The sequence below is a fragment of the Hippocampus bargibanti genome, linkage group LG09 (genome assembly GCF_051943395.1).
Source record: "Hippocampus bargibanti isolate YZ-2025 linkage group LG09, ASM5194339v1, whole genome shotgun sequence".
NCBI classification, from domain to species: Eukaryota; Metazoa; Chordata; class Actinopteri; order Syngnathiformes; family Syngnathidae; genus Hippocampus; species Hippocampus bargibanti.
The window spans coordinates 23,293,552-23,311,198 of NC_142742.1; the positions used below are offsets into that span (position 1 = coordinate 23,293,552).

General features: G+C 44.0%; 1 protein-coding gene and 3 non-coding genes across 8 annotated transcripts in view; 2 read left to right on the forward strand and 2 right to left on the reverse strand.

The window, feature by feature from the left end:
* ak7b (adenylate kinase 7b) overlaps positions 1 to 17,647 on the forward strand; it is a 135,148-nt gene that overhangs the window by 18,112 nt on the left and 99,389 nt on the right. The window lies entirely within an intron of this gene.
* On the forward strand, positions 15,426 to 15,497 carry trnad-guc (transfer RNA aspartic acid (anticodon GUC)). The gene has a single exon. It is a non-coding gene; the product is annotated as a tRNA-Asp (tRNA).
* Positions 16,309 to 16,381, reverse strand: trnav-aac (transfer RNA valine (anticodon AAC)). Its single transcript has one exon. It is a non-coding gene; the product is annotated as a tRNA-Val (tRNA).
* On the reverse strand, positions 17,028 to 17,100 carry trnav-aac (transfer RNA valine (anticodon AAC)). Its single transcript has one exon. It is a non-coding gene; the product is annotated as a tRNA-Val (tRNA).

The following is a 17,647-nucleotide window of genomic DNA, read 5'->3' on the forward strand; positions in this document are numbered from 1 at the left end:
CGACCGTACACAGTTAATGTAGCAGTAAGGGCCCTCCCACGATATGGAAGGATCATGGGCGCTGAACCAGGTGATGCCCCGCACAAGTGACATGTTGCGGGAGGGCATGAATAAAAACCGGCGGTGTTCGACATGGTTGCCCGATAGCCGGAGTTTGAGTGATGCGGTAGCCCGGGCTAACAGTCGGCCGTCAAGGTCCAGAATCTCCTTGGGGATCTTAAGTTCCTCGATGCCGCAACCTAATGTCACTGCCAGTTAGGTTTCGATAAAGCACCCGTCCGCCCCCGAATCCACTAACGGCCGTATAGCTTGGGAGTTGGACGGGCCAAATAATTCGGCGTCCAACTCCAACCGCGTGACGGGCGCCGCCCTCGACGCCTCAGATGGCCGCCGCGGTCGCCGTTTGGCCGGGGACTTACGGGTGCTGGAGGTCTGAGGCGGGGGCCCTTGAGTGCGACGACCCCCGGGGTTGGCACGATCGCCCCCGCTCCCCACCTGCATCGGCTCGGGGAACTCCTCCTGGCGTCGCGCCTGCTCGTCGCCGTCGGGTTTGGTCATCCGCTGCTTGCTTCCGGGTTCGCCGGACCGCTGGGTGCCTTGATTCCGCTGCCGCTCCCGGAGGCGATGTTCCAGGCAGATGACTACATCGATCATCTCGCTGAGGGTGGTGCCAGCGTCGCGGGTGGTCAACTCATCTTTGAGAGCGGGGCTCAGTCCGCGACGAAACACTCCTCTCAGCGCCCGATCGTTGTAGCCACATCCTGGCAGCCAGGATGCGGAGGTCGATTGAATACTCAGCGGCCGAACGCATTCCTTGTACGCAGTCAAGGAGTAGTCCCTCAGCCTCGTACTCTGTGACCGGGTGGTGGAACACTTGGCGAAACTCGGCCATAAAGTCCGGGTAGGAAATGCATAGTTCGTGCTGGGACTCCTGGACGGCCAACACCCAGGAGTCTTTTTTTTTTTTTTTAATTATTAATTCAAATGGCATGCAAACATACAAAGCAACAGAAACAAACAACACTGCAAACAAAACACAACAAAAGTAGACAAAACCATTGGTTTTGAATAGCTTGTGGAGCTTCTAAAAGTACATCTGAGGTGTGTCTCAGCAAATCTTTCTGCATACTTGATATTTTCTAAATAGTTGGCAACATACATTAGGTGACATAATCGCGTATGAGACAGTACCTGATCGCACAGGAAATAGGAACAAAATAGAAGAGAGAGAGAGCGGGGGAAGGGGGGTGCCAGGGGTTTTAACATTCCATCGAGTCTGCACAACATAGTGAAATAGACAAAAAAAGAGAGGGGGGGGACACACCAGATGAATTCGGCAAGCACATCATCCTATGCCATATTTCATCAACAAATCATGTGTTTTGATAGCATTTGGGTCGGCAGATGTTTGAATTGTTTTCTGATATAGTTTCATTTCATTTTGAAATATTACAAATAGGGGTTTACTCCCACAAAATTTAGATTTATGAATATGATGTTTGGCAAGAAAAACTAATAAATTAATAATAAAATAATTATCGTTGGTCTTGTTGTAATATCCAAACAGCATGTCTTTGTAATGAAATATGAACAGAGAAGTGACTTTACATTGAACGTATTTGACAAAGTGTTTCCAGAAGCGAGTAGTTTCGGGACAAGCCCAGAAGAGGTGAGTTGCAGTTTCAGGCTCAGCTTCACAAAATGTACAAGATATATCCTGTAAGGACCGTATCTTATGTTTAACAGGATAGCAACGGTGCAAAAGTTGAAAGGTTATTTCTCTTTGTTTGTTTGTGATCAAAAATTTATATGGGAGGGTCCAAACCTTTTCCCATGGAATATTTGGGACATACGTTCTCCAGTGATGAACAACGTAGGGAACCGTCACAAAAGATTTTTGAAACAAATGTCGAATTGCACGGTTCCGATTTCGAGCAATTGATGAGAAACAGAGTTTCCCCAGGGCAGTTTCTGTCACTGGAATTGGCGGTGGTCTGTCGGGAGTAGTGGAGTGACCCTTGAACAGGCTTATGATACCACTTGGGATGGCATCCATAACGATGGCAAAGTCCTTAGGGGTCACAGGGATTTGATGCGTATTGAGAAACTCAGCATAGTTCATTAAAACATTGTTTGTGTTAAAAAGTTGCTTTACATAAATGATACCCCAGTCAATCCATCTCGACAAAAACAGTGATTTGTTTTTGTACAAAATATGACAGTTATTCCAGATCATGCATGAATGCGGAGAGAAAGAATGCTTATACATTAGGCACCAGGCTAATAAAACTTGTTTATGAAATTTTGATAGGTTAACAGGCAAATTTTCAACCTTATAATTACATTTCAGCAAGAAAGACAGACCACCAAGTCGGGAAAACATGGATTTTGGAATGAAATTCCAGATTGCATCAGGGCTACACATATAATTACGCAGCCAGTTAATCTTAAACGTATAGTTTAGAGAAGTAAAGTCCAAAAAATCTAGGCATCCCTCCTTTAACGTCCTGGATATGACTGAGTTTCTTATATAATGAGTTTTATTTTTCCATACAAAGTTATACATTATTTTGTCCATTGTCTTACATGTGCTTGGATCCACATTTAAAGCTATTGTAGGATCTACAAACCGAGAGATTCCCTCACTTTTTGCTAGCAGTATTCTTCCGTTTAGTGATAGATCCCTTTGTAACCAGTGATTAAAGCGCTTCTTGGTTTTATCAATTATTGGATCGAGGTTCAAATGACAACGCTCTTCGTCGTCTTTGGCTATGACAACACCTAGGTACGTCACTTGATTTTTAACAGGTATGTTGTATAGCATAGACTCATTACATGATTTCACAGCTAACAACACACATTTATTTATATTAAGCGAAATACCTGACGCTTTGGAAAACTCTTTAACCAGAGCTATGGCCTTTGGAATTTGCTCAGGATTTTTCTGGAAGAGTGTGGTGTCATCTGCCACCTGGCTAATCACAACCTGCCTGCCCGCTACTTCAATCCCTTGGACCTCGCTTTCAGTGACCAACAGTGATAAGATTTGTGCTGAAAGTAAGAATAAATAGGGAGAAATGGGACAACCTTGACGGATGCCACGGGAGACGTTGAAGCGAGGGGACGTACCTAATTTAAGCAGTATTGAGGAGTTGCAGTTGGTGTACAGTGTCTTAACAGCCTGAGTAAAGTAGTTTCCAAAACCAAACTTATTAAGTGATTGAAAAATAAAACGGTGTTCCAAAGTGTCAAAGGCTTTGTAAAAATCGAGAAATAAAATAAAACTATTGTGGTTAATAAGTTCCTGATAATCAAGAATATCCAATACAAGACGAACATTATTGGCAATGTGTCTTTTACTCAAGAAGCCTGACTGTGTTTCACTAATTATATGCGGTAAGGATTTTCTAATTCGGTTTGCAAGGATGGAGGCCAAAATTTTATAGTCTGTATTTAATAGGCAGATAGGGCGCCAGTTTTCAAGAGATGGTGTGTCTTTTTTTTGGTTTTGGAATGAGAGATAAGACCTTGAGAGAGTGAACAGGGGAGGGAGCCTTTTGAGATGCTTTCAGAAAAAAACATTGAGCAGGAAAGGAGCCAAAGGGTCAGAGAAGGTTTTATACAATTCTGAAGTAAGCCCGTCGTTTCCAGGAGATTTATTCATCTTGAGCTGCTTAATTGCATCCTGCACTTCGATTAGATTAATTGGTTGATCACATCATTTTTTCTCATTAATGCTAATAGTTTTATTGGACGTAATGGACTCTAAAATTGACACTGGCTCTGCTTGCATATGGTTGGAAGTATATAGGTTACCATAGAATTTTGAGCAGAAAGAGGAGATTTTGTGGTAGTCTGAAACAATTTTGTTATCAATTTTTAATGTGTCAATGGTTTGCTTTTTAGATTTAGATTTTTCCAAGTTAAAGAAGTACGATGAGCATTTTTCCCCTTCTTCCAGCCAACGCCTCCTGGATCTGATGAATGCTCCCTCTGCTTTTCGTCTATATATATCATCAAGTTTATTTTGGTAGTCTGCTAACTTGGCGTGATCATCCTCAGATAGGGTTGCTGATTGACTGGAAAGAGACATTATTTAACACCCAGGAGTCAGCCTGGCCCGTGAGCAGGCTGGTGACGAAAGCCACCTTAGCCTCATCGCTAACGAAGGCGGAGGGTTGTTGTTCAAAAACCAGCGAGCACTGCATCAGGAATTTGAGCACAGCGCCCGGGTTCGCCTGCATACGTGAGGGGTGTGGTAGGGAGAGCTCGCGACTACTCACGGGGGGGGAGGGAGGGTCCATCAGGGTAGTGAGGCGTGTCTCGACCTCCTGTACGCATTGAGCCAGCGAGGACGCGATGTGGCGGTTCTCCGTGATCGCTTGCGCCAGCTGGCTCCCCTGATGGGCTAAGGCGGATATGAACTTGTCTCCATCGGCGAGATCCATGGTTGGCCGGTGTATTATGTCACGTCGGCTCGAGGAGTGGCCACAACTCGATGGACGACGAAAAAAAGGGAAGGAGTTGGATCCGAAATACACGATGGAGACAATATGGTCAAGAAAGGTCTTTTACTGAGACACGCAGGGTAAAACAGAAGGTGAAGCAACCGAATAGACATGCGGGACCAACCTGCGTACTGCTGGGTGACAGAGTAACAATATTGAATATACCGGCGCGGACCGAGCGGGAACGGGCGGCTTTTATAGCCAGAAGGCACAATCAAGGAAATGAGCAACAGGTGAGTGAGTCCGGAGAGCAGTGAGGGGAGGGGCGCGCTCCTGGCGCTAAGGAGGATGTGACAGTTTGTGGAAACATGGCTGAACGACAGCAGACCAGAAAGTGCCATCCAGCTAGCCCAGCTAACTAGCTTCCGGACAGACAGAGCGCTCGTCAAGGGAGAGAAGACTCGCAGTGGGCGACTCTATGTTTTTATCAGTGATGCCTGGTGCCTCAACGCTGTTGTGGTATGCAAACACTGCTCACCACTGATGGAGCTTATGGTCGTAAAATGTCGACCATTCTACCTGCCGAGGGCATTTAGTGCCATACTGCTGGTACAATTTACAACAGTAGTGCAGCACTGAATGAACTCCACCAGCACATCAGCGAGCAACAGACAGCCCACCCAGATGCTCTCCTTATTTTGGCTGGCGATTTCAACCATGCCAACCCTAAAACCGTGTTTTCATAACTCCATGGAAATATTAACTTTCCGTCTAGAGGTGACAACATTCTGGGCAATAATTTCACCACACACAAAGCTTCAGACCACTCGACTATCATTCTAATGCCCGCATACAGGCCTCTTGTCAAAGTCGTCAAACCAGTCAAGAAGCAGATAAAGGTGTGGCCTTACGGGTCGTCAGAGGCACTCAAAGACTCCTTCTCCAACATCGACTGGAACATGTTTTTATACACATGTTGTTATACACTATGTCACTTCACAACTGACCAAAAGCAAGCTGGGATCTTTCCACCCAATTTGGAACCGTGGACCTTTCGTGTGTTCGACAAACGTGATAACTACTACACTATGGAAACTGTTGGCAGTGATATTTTCATTATCAGACACGTTAACATAAGTTACTGATGGCGAGTCTCATGATTGGGCGTGAATATTTTTTTTCCAACCTGGATAACTTGAGATTATAGTGATTAATATCTCTGCCCAGCACATGGAAGACTATGGTTTTATTCCCTGATGCATAGTTGATATAATTCAAAATGTGTTGCTTACGCAGTTTTTAATAACCAATCCAAAACAATTAAGATTGTTTCCAGCCAACTTCAGACCAGGTCCTCTCGTGCGTGTGAGTCAACACTATCAAATGTGGTCAATACTACGTGATGAAAAGACGTGATAGTCAGTTGTTTGTTTGTTTTTTTTTTCAAAATCAGACCTGTCAATAATAGGGATAATGTGTTCCTCATTAGTATAGTGGACAGTATCTCCTCCTGTCACGCGGAAGACCAGAGTTTCATTCCCTGATGGGGAGTAGCTATCACTTTAAACTTGCTGACAATGTAGTTTTTCACACCTCATCAAAAAAAATGTGAGATTTTCGCCCCAGTTTCAAACTCGGGACAATTTCTGTGTCAGACGAATATGAGAACTACTAAACCAGGGGTCTCAGAATCCGGTCCTGGAGGGCCACCGTCCTACATGTTTTCCAATTCTCCCTGTTGCAACACACCTGATTCAAGGGAACACGCTCAATGGACACACCTGATTCAATGATCAGTTCATCAGCAAGCTCTGCGGAAGGTTGACATGAGCCCGTTCCCTTGAATCAGGTGTGTTGCAATCCGCCAGCCGCACAGAAGGAACAGCCGCTCCGTGGATCACCATATGTTAGCCGGCCTGGCTAGGTCGGCTAATGCGCCTCAAAGTGGGGACGCCACCACCGTCAACTTCAGCCTCCTCAACATCTGCTCGCTTACGGGAAAGGGGTGTCTTATCCAGGACTTCCTCAGTGACCCGCCTCTCAGGCCGCGGAGGTGGCCTCGCGATATTTTACTGCGAGAACTGGAAAGTCCTCCAAGTTTCAATCCCGGAAACCCTATCATTTGAATGCCTTGCATGTAAAATTTCCGGACACACTCCCACAATCGTAGCCACTGTATACCATGCACCGAAACCACATTCTGACTTTCTGAAAGAATTCTCTGATGTCCTTGCACACCTCTCCGCTCTGTCACCAAATGTAATTATTCACGGGGACTTCAACATTGACATGGACAAATCAGAATCAGAATCATCTTTATTGCCAAGTATGTAGAACACACAAGGAATTTGTTTCCGGTAGAACATGCTGCACTAGTATCATCATCAAAAAATTGCTAAGTGGCACTATACAGTTCCATTTGGGCTACTGTTGAAAGAGTTCAAAGAGTTCAGAGTTAATGGCTTGGGGGAAGAAGCTGTTTAAATGTCTGCTGGATTTGGTGCGTATGGATCGGTAGTGCCGGCCTGAGGGGAGTATCTGGAAAAGGATGTGGGCAGGGTGTGGAGGGTCCAGTAGGATTTTCCGCGCCCTAGTTTGGATTCTTGCAGTGTGCAAGTCCTCCAGAGTGGGTAGGGTGGTGCCAATGATTTTTACCGCCGTCCTAACTGTCCGTTGAAGTCGGATGTTGTCCATTTTTGTGGCGGCCCCGAACCAAACGATGATGGAAGAACACAGGATGGATTCGATGACAGCCGTGTAGAAATGTTGCAGCACCTCCTGTGGCATGCCATGCCTCTTTAGCAGCCTCAGGAAGTACATTCTTTGTTGGGCCTTTCTCAAGACAGAGTTGTGTTGAACTCCCACTTCATGTCCTGGGAGACTGTAATTCCCAGGAACTTGAAGGTCTCAACGGTTGACACGAGGCAGTTGGATAGTGTGAGGGGTAACTGTGGTGATGGATGTTTCCTGAAGTCCACGATCATCTCTACTATCTTGAGCGTGTTCAGCTCTAGGTTGTGACTGCTGCACCAGAGCACCAGCTGCTCCACTTGTTGTCGGTACACAGACTTGTCGCCATCTTTGATGAGTCCGTTGACCGTGGTGTCGTCTGCGAACTTTATGACTTTGACAGCTGGGTGCGTTGAGGTGCAGTCGTTCGTGTAGAGAGAGAAGAGCAATGGAGAGAGATGACGCATCCCTGCGGGGCTCCAGTGCTCGTGGTTCGTGTTGAGGATGATATATTTCCCAGTCTGACCTGTTGTGTCCGTCCTGTCAAGAAGCTGAGGGTCCACTGGCAGATCGTAGGGGACACACCAAGCTGGAGGAGTTTGGTGATGAGGAGTTCTGGGATGATGGTATTGAACGCAGAGCTGTAGTCCACAAACAGGATCCTTGCGTAGATTCCTGTGTTGTCAAGGTGGTCGAGGATGTGGTGCAGTCCGATGTTAACTGCATCCTCCACAGACCTGTTTTCCACGGTAGGCAAACTGAATTGTTTCTAGCAGAGGTCCGGTAATGTTCTTGTTCAGCACGAGGCGTTCAAAGGACTTCATGACCACAGACGTCAGAGCAACATGTCTATATTCGTTCAATCCTGAGGGTGCTGGTTTCTTTGGAACTGGGACGATAGTAGACTGTTTGAAGCAGGATGGGACTTCACACTGCTCCAGGGATCTGTTGAAGATTCGTGTGAATACCGGAGCCATCTGTCAGGTCCCGCAGCTTTCTTGATCTTCTGCTGCTTGAAGAGCCGTCTCATGTACAGTTCGTGGATCTGTAGGGCAGAGGGCGGAGATACGGTAGTTTCTGGTAATGGTGGAGGGACGAGGGAAATGGGGGTGTCCTTTTCAAATCGGTAAAAGAATAAATTTAGCTCATCAGCCAGACCATTGTTGTACACTACTTGGGGGGATGGTAAACGATAATTTGTTATTGCCTTCAGGCCATTCCACACCGATGCAGAGTCGTTAGCGGAGAACTGTTTGTTAAGCCTCATAACTCTTCTTTGCAATGTTAATTTCCTTTGTCAGTCTGTTTCGGGTTAGTTTGTAAACTGCTCGATCGCTTTTAAATGCGGACTCTTTCTCCCCTATTTTTCTTGACAGCTTTGGTCTGTATCAATTCTCGGACTTCTCCACCCATATAAAATGCCACACTCTGGACTTCGTTTGCATTTCTGGTCTTACCCCAACAAATTGCACAGCAAATGAACTTCCTATAGCGGACCATTTCCTGGTTTCATTTAACATCTCCATCACCCTCTCTCTCCCCAAACCACCCGCATCATAATTTATTGCAATATCAAGGACATGAACACTGCCGCCCTCGCCGAAATGATTGCCACTCTGACTCCGGGCTACAACTCCTCCCTTGATGAACTTGTTTCCCGGTAGAACGTGGACCTCACGAACACCCTCAACGCCTGTAAAGTCCCGGTCCGCCCCCTGGTTCACCACTCATCTCCGCTCTATCAAGACTAAAACTGGGCAACTGGAAAGACTTCACAAGCAGACTGGTCTCACTACTCACAAGGACATGTACACAGCTAACCTCACCCCTTACAAGGACTATCTCATGCGCAAAATCGCAATACTACTCTGGACTCATTGACTCAAATTCCTTGAAAAAACTGTTGCCTCCGAGATTCACTCTCACCTCACTCACAATAACCTTTACGGACAATTCCAGTCTGGTTTCCGCCCCCGCCATAGTACTGAATCGGGTCTCATAAAAATCACGAATGATCTTTTCATGGCAGCTGATGCCGGTTCACTCACCATCGTCATCATTCACGACCTGCGGCTTTTGTCACCATTTCCCACCCCATCCTGCTCAACAGACTTTGCACCCTCGGCATCACGCACACCCCATTTCGCTGCTCTCACTCCTATCTCTCTGATCGCTCACAGTTTATCCATATCAACTCCTTCACCTCACGATCCTCTCCTGTGTCCTCTGGTGTGCCCCAAGGGTCTGTCCTGGGGCCCCTTCTCTTTAATACCTACCTTCTTCCTCTTGGCAATATTTTCCGCAATTTTGCCATTCACTTTCACTTCTTCGCAGATGACAACCAACTCTACCTCTCCATCAAACCCGACATATCTCTTCCACCTTCATCCCTTTCACTTTGCCTCTCAGAAATTAAATCCTGGCTTTCCCATAACTTTCTCAAGCTTAACAGCGAAACAACTGAACTTCTCCTTGTCGGTACCAAATCCACGCGACACAAAGCAAACAGTTTCACTCTCACCATTGACAATTAAACCGTGTCCCCCTCCCTTCAGGTCAAGAGCCTGGATGTCATCCTCGATAGCTCACTATCTTTTCACTTCCATATAAATAACATAACTCGGTCTGCATATTTCCACCTGCGTAATATCAATCGTCTCCGTCCCTCTCTCACCCCTCACCCCGCTGCTATCCTTATCCACAGTCTCGTCACCTCCCGCCTCGATTATTGTCACTAACTTGTCTTTGGTGTCAATCAGAAATTTCTTCATAAACTCCAACAAGTCCAAAATTCTTGAGCCCGGATCATCACTAAAACCCCCTCCTTTCACCACATCACCCGTGTCCTCCAGCAGCTCCACTGGCTCCCTGTTAAACATCATATTCAAAATACTTCTGTTTACATTCAAAGCCATCCATAACCTTGCCCCTTCCTATCTGTCTGACCTTCTTCAAATCTCCGTTTCCTCTCGGTCACTCAGATCCTCATCCTCCCTTCACCTCTATGTGCCCTCTGCCCGTCTCACCACGGTGGGATGCAGAGCTTTCAGCCGCTCTGCTCCCAAACTCTGGAATTCACTTCCACCAAACATCCGTGATATTGACTTCCTCCCTACTTTCAAATCCCACCTCAAAACCCATGTGTTTATTCATGATGTAGTTCAATCAGCTATTTTATTATTTATTATTTTACTTATGGTTTTATTGTTTTGTTTTTTGTTTTTATTGTAAAGTGTCCTTGGGTGTTCTGAAAGGCGCTTGAAATTAAATGTATTATTATTATTATTATTATTATTATTATTATTATTATTATTATTATTATATAATGTTTGCGGATGACACAACTGTGGTGGGCCTCATCAAAAACGATGAGGAGACAGCCTACAGCAGGGGTCCGCAAACTTTTTCCTGTGAGGAAATAACTCTCTGGCTTCTTCATAGAAAAACAGGAAATAAATAACACTATTTATGAAATAAATAATAACTAAATAACTGTTCTTCATAGAAAAAAAGCCATGGAACATTAACTTTCTGTTGTGCCATGCACAATCTTAACAGATAAAAGTTCAGCTCAGTTGTCAGAGCAGAATCTCTCTGACACATATGAGCAATCTCTTAAATTTCTTGTGTTCCTTCCTGACAATCCTTTTGTAGGTTCCAGTAGGCTTGTAGACACCGCTGTTTGCAGCTCTCTCTCACTCATCAACTTCCTGGCTTTTTTCTCTTACCTAACATTTTTGCCATTATTCCGTTCTCTCTTTGACAGGAAGGTTTACAAGAGAAAACGGGTCTGGGACCAAATAGAGCGCCAAACTGAGTGCACCTGAATGTACCACCGGACTCCCTTCCACTTCCTCATACGTCACTTTCTAGTGTCGCGTTGCATGTTGACCAACTCCTTTAGCGTTCTATTGTGACCAGGCGTGTTTGTATCGTTCAATCACGATTATAAACAACATACATTGATTACATTGATTAGGCCAAATAGGAAAAAAATCTGATAGCATCTCTGGTATTGTTTAGGGGGCCAGGCCAAATGTGGTGATGGGCCGTAGTTTGGTGACCAATGGCCGACAGGGACGATGTCAGCCGCCTGGTCACGTGGTGCAAGGACAACAATCTCCGTCTGAATGTACAGAAGACGAAGGAGATTGTTGTGGACTTCAGGAGAGTGCACCCCCAGCATGCTCCACTAACCATCAATAGTGCTACAGTGGAGAGAGTGAGCAGCACCATGTTCCTGGGAGTGCACATATCCAAAGACCTGTCCTGGAGCCACAACACGGCATCACTGGCCAAGCGATCCCACCAGCGCCTGTACCTCCTCCGCAAGCACAAGAGTTGGAGCCCCGGCCCCCATCACGACCTCCTTCTACCGCAGTACCATCGAGAACATCCTGACGAGCTGCATCACCGTGTGGTACGGCGCCTGCACCGTGTCCTGCCGTAAGACTCTGTCTTATTTATTTATTTTGAACTGATGTTCACTGGTTGTTTCGGCAAATGTGTCTTTGCCTGTAATGAGGAGAACCATGTTTACAATTCTCTAAAGGGGTGTTTTTGTGAATTATGGCATTTTCATGATTCAATTCTCGATTCCCTGATGGAGAATTGTTGTGAACTTTAGTATTTTGATCAGGGCTTTTTATTCACAGCTAGCCAAAAACAAGCTGGGACTCTTTCCATCCAATTTGGAACTGTGGACCTTTCGTGTGTGAGACGATTATGGAAAAAGATGACTCATACCTGTTTGTTTCAAATCAGGGTGTTCATGTCACTGAACTGACAGTGTGGCTATATGGAGCATTGTTGTGAATATTGTATTTTCATGGTGCCGTTTTTCACAGCAAAGCAACTGTGTGATGGAATTGTTTCCACCCAGTTTCTAACTGGGGACTTTTTGTGTGTGAGATGAACATGATAACCATTACATTATGGAAACAGATGATTCATACCAGTTTAAAATCAGGGTTTCCATGTCACTGCACTGACAGTGTGGTTATATGGAGCCTTGTTGTGAATTGTAGATTTTCATGATGGCGTTTTTTTACAGCAAATTAAAAGTGAGCTGGGATTGTTTCCACCCAGTTTCAAACTGAGGACCTTTCGTATGTTCGACGAACGTGATAGCCACTACACAATGGAAACTGTTGGCTGTCATATTTTCACAATCAGACACGGGAAATTGTTGTGAACTTTAGTATTTTGATCAGGATGTTTTTCGCATCTGACCAAAACCCAGCTGGTATTATTTCCACCCAATTTGGAACTGTGGACCTTTCGTGTGTGAGACGAACGTGTTTACCACTACATTATGGAAACAAACGACTCATGCCTATTTCAAATTACAGTGTCCATGTCACTGAACTGACAATGTGGCAGTATGGAGAATTGATGTGAATTTTAGATTTTCATGAGGGCGTTTTTCACAGCAGATCAAAACTGAGCGGTGATTGTTTCCACCCAGTTGCAAACGGGGACCTTCCGTGTGCTAGACGAACATGATAAACACGACACAATGGAAACTGTTGGCAGCGATATTTTCATTATCAGACATGATAATCTAAGTAACTGACACAGTTTTTAACAACCAATCCAAAAGAATTAAGATTCCTTCCGGCCAACTTCAGAACAGGTGATCATGCGTGTGATACAAATGTTAGAAATACTTACACTGTGGACTACACTGTTTTTATTTTCTTTTTTTTTATAAATCCGACCCGTAAACCGAATTTCCTGACAGCATGTCTGGTGTTTTGGCGGTTATAGCTTCATAGGATAATGTGGTCCTCGTTAGTATAGTGGATAGTATCTCCCCCTGTCACGCGGAAGACCCGTTTTCGATACCCTGACGGGTAGTGGCTATCACTTTAATCTTGATGATGTAGTTTTTCTCACCTCATCAAAAAAAATTGGGATCTTCTCCCCAGTTTCAAACTCGGGACAGTTTCTGTGTGAGATGAATGTGAGAAACACAATAAACCATGTGAACAAACTTGACACCCTTGTTTCGTATCAGGTTGTTCATGCTAAGGCATTATAAAAATGCGTCTTGATTTGGCATGAATAGGTCCTTTTAAGATGATTTTACCTGGTTGTATCGTCAACTGTATCTTTGTCTGTCATTAGGAGATCCATATTTTCAATACTCTAAGGGGTATTTTTGTGAATTATGGCATTTTCATGATTCAGTTCTCAATTCCTTGATGGGGAATTGTTGTGAACTTTAGTATTTTGTTCAGGATGTTTTTCACCGCTGACCAAAAACCAGCTGGGATTCTTTCCACCCAATTTGGAACTGTGGACCTTTCGTGTGTAAGACGGATGTGTAAACCACTACGTTATGGAAACAGACAACTCATGCCTGTTTCAAATCAGGGTGTCGATGTCACTCAACTGACAGTGTGGGTGTATGGAGCATGGTTGTAATTTTTAGATTGTTACAGTAAATCCAAAGTGAGCTGGGATTGTTTCCACCCAGGTTCGGACTGTGGACCTGTCGTGTGTGAGAGAAACATGACAACCATTACACTATGGAAACACATGACTCCTAATAGTTTAAAATCAGGATGTCCATGAACTGACAGTGTGGTCATATGGAGCCTTGTTGTGAATTTTAGATTTTCATGAGGGCGTTTTTCACAGCAGTTCAAAAGTGAACTGTGATTGTTTCCAACCAGTTTCGAACAGGGGACTTTTCGCGTGTTAGACAAACGTGATAACCACTACACTATGGAAACTGTTGCCAGAAACATTTTCATTATCAAACACATTAATCTAAGTTACTGATCGCGTGTCTCATTATTGGGCGTGAAGAGTTTTTTCCAAGCTGCATATATTGAGATTATAAACGATGTGCCCAAACGAGACACCCTTGTTTCATATAAGGTTGTTCATGCCAAGGAATTATCAAAGTGCCTCGTTTTTGCAAGGATAGGTCCTTTTAAGATGATGTACCGTGGTTGTATCGTAAACTGTATCATTGCCTGTCATGAGGAGAACCATGTTTTCAATACTCTAAAGGGGTGTTTTTGTGAATTATGGCATTTTCATGATTCAGTTCTCGATTCCCTAATGGGGAATTGTTGTGAACTTTAGTATTTTGAACAGGACGTTTTTTACAGCCGACGAAAAACCAGGTGGGATTATTACCACCCAATTTGGAACTGTGGACCTTTCGTGTGTGAGACGAACATGTAAACCACTACATTATGGAAACAGACGAATCATGCCTGTTTCAAATCAGGGTGTCCATGTCACTGAACTGACAGTGTGGCTCTATGGAACGTTGTTGTAATTTTTAGATTTTCATTATGACGTTTTTCACAGTAAATCAAAATTGAGCTGGGATTGCTTCCACCCAGTTTCAAACTTTGGACCTTTCGTGTGTGAGACGAACGTGTTCACCACTACATTATGGAAACAGACGACTCATGCCTTTTACAAATCAGGGTGTCCATGTCACTGAACTTCCTGTGTGGCTGGATCAAGCATTGTTGTCATTTTCAGATTTTCATGATGCCGTTTTTCACAGTAAATCAAAATTGAGCCGGGATTGTTTCCACCCAGTTTCAAACTGGGGACCTCTCGGGTGTGAGACGAACATGATAACCACTAGACTATGGAAACATCACACATAACAGTTTGAAATCAGGGTGTCCGTGTCACTGAACTGACAGTGTGGTTTTCCGGAGCCTTGTTGTGAATTTTAGATTTTCATGATGGCGTTTTTCACAGCAGATCAGCAGTGAGCGGTGATTGTTTCCACCCAGGTTTGAACTGAGGACCTTTCGTATTTTAGATGAACGTGATAAGCACTACACAATGGAAACTGTTGGCAGAGATATTTTCATTTTCAGACACGTTAATCTCATTTACTGATGGCGTGTCTCATGATTGGGCGTGAAGAGTTTTTTCCAACCTGGATATTTTAAGATTGTAGTGGTATATAGCTCTGCCTGGCAAATGGAAAACTATGGTTTTATTCCCTGATGCATAGTTGATCTAAGTTGAAAATGTATGGCCGACACAGTTTTTAACAACCAATCCAAAAGAATTAGGATTGTTTCCAGCCAACTTCAGACCAGGTACTCTCATGCGTGTGAGACAAATGTGATAAACACTACATTGTGGAAAGACGTGATACCTTTGTTTTTAATGTCTTTTTTTATCAACCAGACCTGTAAACCAAGTTTCCTGACAGAATGTCTGGTGTTTGGGCGGTAATAGCTTCATGGTATAATGTGTTCCTCGTTAGTATAGTGGACAGTATCTCCGCCTGTCACGCGGAAGACCAGGGTTCGATTCCCTGACGGGGAGTGTCTATCACTTTAAACTTGTTGATGATGTAGTTTTTCACTCCTCATGAAAAAAACATTGGGATTTTTCCCCAGTTTCAAACTCGGGACGATTTCTGTGTGAGACGATTCTGAGAAACACGACAAACCATGTGAACAAACGAGAAACCCTTGTTTCATATCACGTTGTTCATGCTAAGGCATTATAAAAGTGTGTCTTGATTTGGCATGAATAGGTCCTTTTAAGATGATTTTACCTGGTTGTATCGTCAACTGTATCTTTGCCTGTCATGAGGAGAACCATGTTTTCAATACTCTAAGGGGTGTTTTTGTGAATTATGGCATTTTCATGATTCAGTTCTCAATTCCTTGATGGGGAATTGTTGTGAACTTTAGTATTTTGTTCAGGACGTTTTTCACCGCTGACCAAAAACCAGCTGGGATTCTTTCCACCCAATTTGGAACTGTGGACCTTTCGTGTGTGAGACGGACATGTAAACCACTACATTATAGAAACAGACGACTCATGCCTGTTTCAAATCAGGGTGTCGATGTCACTGAACTGACAGTGTGGGTGTATGGAGCATTGTTGTAATTTTTAGATTGTCACAGTAAATCCAAAGTGAGCTGGGATTGTTTCCACCCAGGTTCGGACTGTGGACCTGTCGTGTGTGAGAGAAACATGACAACCATTACACTATGGAAACACATGACTCCTAATAGTTTAAAATCAGGATGTCCATGAACTAGCAGTGTGGTTATATGGAGCCTTGTTGTGAATTTTAGATTTTCATGAGGGCATTTTTCACAGCAGTTTAAAAGTGAACCGTGATTGTTTCCACCCAGTTTCGAACTGGGGACCTTTCGCGTGTTAGACGAACGTGATAACCACTACACTATGGAAACTGTTGGCAGAAACATTTACATTATCAGACACATTGATCTATGTTACTGATCGCGTGTCTCATGATTGGGCGTGAAGAGTTTTTTCCAAGCTGCATATATTGAGATTATAAATGATGTGCCCAAACGAGTTTCATACAAGGTTGTTCATTCCAAGGAATTATCAAAGTGCCTCGTTTTTGCAAGGATAGGTCCTTTTACGATGATGTACCCTGGTTGTATCATCAACTGTATCCTTGCCTGTCATGAGGAGAACCATGTTTTCAATACTCTAAAGGGGTGTTTTTGTGAATTATTGCATTTTCATGATTCAGTTCTCGATTCCCTAATGGGGAATTGTTGTGAACTTTAGTATTTTGAACAGGACGTTTTTTACAGCCGACAAAAAACCAGGTGGGATTATTACCACCCAATTCCGAACTGTGGACCTTTCGTGTGTGAGACGAACATGTAAACCACTACATTATGGACTGCGGACCTGTCGTGTGTGAGAGAAACATGACAATCATTACACTGTGGAAACACATGAGTCCTAATTGTTTAAAATCAGGATGTCCATGAACTGACAGTGTGGTTATATGGCGCCTTGTTGTGAATTTTAGATTTTCATGAGGGTGTTAATCACAGCAGTTCAAAAGTGAACCGTGATTGTTTCCACCCAGTTTCGAACTGGGGACCTTTCGCGTGTTAGACGAACGTGATAACCACTACACTATGGAAACTGTTGGCAGAAACATTTTCATTATCAGACACATTAATCTAAGTTACTGATCGCGTGTCTCATGATTTGGCGTGAAGAGTTTTTTCCAAGCTGCATATATTGAGATTATAAATGATGTGCCCAAACGAGACACCCTTGTTTTATACAAGGTTGTTCATTCCAAGGAATTATCAAAGTGCCTCGTTTTTGCAAGGATAGGTCCTTTTAAGATGATGTACCCTGGTTGTATCGTCAACTGTATCCTTGCCTGTCATGAGGAGAACCATGTTTTCAATACTCTAAGGGGTATTTTTGTGAATTATGGCATTTTCATGATTCAGTTCTCAATTCCTTGATGGGGAATTGTGGTGAACTTTAGTAATTTGTTCAGGATGTTTTTCACCGCTGACCAAAAACCAGCTGGGATTCTTTCCACCCAATTTGGAACTGTGGACCTTTCGTGTGTGAGACGGACATGTAAACCACTACATTATAGAAACAGACGACTCATGCCTGTTTCAAATCAGGGTGTCGATGTCACTGAACTGACAGTGTGGGTGTATGGAGCA